The sequence below is a fragment of the Cyprinodon variegatus genome, unplaced genomic scaffold, assembly GCF_000732505.1.
Source record: "Cyprinodon variegatus isolate N-32 unplaced genomic scaffold, C_variegatus-1.0 Scaffold37, whole genome shotgun sequence".
Taxonomy (NCBI): domain Eukaryota; kingdom Metazoa; phylum Chordata; class Actinopteri; order Cyprinodontiformes; family Cyprinodontidae; genus Cyprinodon; species Cyprinodon variegatus.
The window spans coordinates 1,265,289-1,267,627 of record NW_015150490.1 but is presented as its reverse complement, the minus strand read 5'-3'; the positions used below and the strand labels follow the sequence as shown (position 1 = coordinate 1,267,627).

At 34.8% G+C, this 2,339-nt stretch overlaps 1 protein-coding gene across 1 annotated transcript in view; it reads right to left on the bottom strand.

Annotated features, from left to right (window-relative positions):
* rngtt (RNA guanylyltransferase and 5'-phosphatase) overlaps positions 1-2,339 on the bottom strand; it is a 124,643-nt gene that overhangs the window by 1,513 nt on the left and 120,791 nt on the right. The gene's annotated exons all lie outside the window — the stretch shown is intronic.

Sequence of the window (2,339 nt, the reverse complement as noted above, 5' to 3'; positions counted from 1 at the left end):
GAGATTTCTTACCCTACCTGTCAGTTCTGCAAACTGTTTCTATTTTATATTAATAGATTAAGAAGTTCTCTGAGATGTATAAAATGTGAAAATAGTTTTATAATTCAACTGTTTTAAAAATTTGCCCACAATTATTCTTAATATTTCTGGTTTGATGTTAAAAATGCTGCTTCCTCTTTTATAAACCTCCAAGATTCACAAAACTGCTTTATTAATTCAAAAGGTATTATCACACAGGTGGACTTTACTCAACTTATATAGGATTTTAATTAGCTGAAGCATAGTCTTTTATGAATAAGGCAATTTAAAACCTGTATAATTTTTCTTCTAAATGACAGTAAAGCACTAAAACACACTGAAGGTCATGGTAACATGATACAATTATAAAAACTTTAAAATAGATTAAGATGGAAAAAATGTTTCCTTACACATAAGGATAAAATGAATATAATATGAGGTGTTTGTACCAAAACTCACCCTGCATCAAATTAAACTTTGAGTCATCCTCACATTAAGATTAGACAAAAGTGACTTGGCTCATTACCCCTGAGACTATGCACAGAAATAGCTCATCCCACTTCACAGCTCCCCCTGGTACGTTCATGACCGAGCCACCATAACAGAAACACGTTAATGATTATTTACAGTTGCTAAATGGAACAAAGGGTTATCAGTCTGCAGTGACATGCAAAGCTATCCGTCAGGAGTTTTTGATAAAACACCCTTTTGCCATCTGGACTGCGAGGCCGTCTCCCAGACTGCAGCAGGATCGAATGCCCAATAACTCATTTTGTTTCTCTCCATCTTCTACAATCAATTTAGTTGGTTCTTCAAATGCATTTTTCCTCACTTGCGCTTCGGGTTCATATTGCTTTAGTTTCTGTTTCTATGCTTTGCCTTGTACAGCACTCGGATGTCAACCATTTAGATGAAACGCTGTGCTAAAAAGGTTTATCAGAGCGGGAGACGGCGTGCAGGTTCCATCATCTGCTGATTTGTTTTTGTACATTTATTTCCTCTGAATGCTTTTACAAAAGCTTTTACGTGATCTAGGAGCATTCATGGGAAACATTTCTTCAAGTTAATTGCTTTTTTCTCTCCTGATTTTCACAGTGAAATTACCCCCAATATGACTATTGAGACAAAGACAGCTTCACAGCTTCAACCCAGAACTTGTAATTATTAGTACTTTTTTAATTCTACAGCATAATTTCCATAATTTAACTTAAGAATAAACCTTAAGAATTAAGCTGTAAAATGACTCAAGTGCTGTTCTAAACCTTATTTTCAAACCTAAATGGTCCAGAATCTAAAGCGTTAACATGGTTTGTTGGTCTTTAATCTTAAAGCAGGGAGAGTAAACCAGAATAATCAAAATACAACCTATAAAAAATAGGTTATTTACTTAAAGCTTCATAAAGGTGCAGAACTGCCTTTCTGAGTTAGCCATAAACAGACTTTTAAAATATATGTATAAATAAATATGCAGACATGAAAAGCATAACTCCTAAAAACAGGCATTGATTAAATATTTTTGAATAAATCTGTAATTTGCAAAAACAATTATCACTGTGGCTTTAGACATTTGTTGACTTTAACTTCATGGTCTGCCAAAAATAATTTTCTTCTTATAAATTTCCTGAAAAAAATGTTTTATAAGCCAAACATTCTCCAGGAAAACCTGTTTGTTTTTTATCCTCTGTTTCTCATGGTTTATAATGCCTACATTTCACCCAGCTGTCTCTCTGCAGGAATAAAAGTAGCTGCATGAAAATGCTTAGTGAAATTTTGGCTCGTACTCCTAAGTTTCTGAAACATTGTCTTTCATTGACCATTTTATTCCATAAACTTTAGATTGCAAAACAAGAATCTAAAAACTGCAATATCTTTTGATCAACAGAATTCAGCAGAACACAGAAGTCTTGTTCAGTTAAACTGAGGAAACACATGATCATGATGGTATTGTTGAATATAACATCTAGTTTTCTGATGTCGGAATGATTCCGCCACTCTTGAGGAGATTTGGCATTTTGTTCACAACAATCAGATGTAGGTAAGCCTGTCACAATAAACAGTGAATCAATTAATGAATGAAATTTTTGTTTGCATGCTTGTTTGTTTGTCTTGTGTTTCCCCATCTTTCTACGAAAGAGTCTGGATGACAAAAAGTTTCCCTCCTCCCCTTATCGTTCCCTTAGCATAGTGAGTAAAGCATGAGACCCTTTTGAATGAGGAATAGCAAGTTTCCCTTCCTCCATCCATCCATCCATCCATCCATCCATCCATCCATCCATCCATCCATCCATCCATCCATCCATCCATCCATCCATCCATCCATC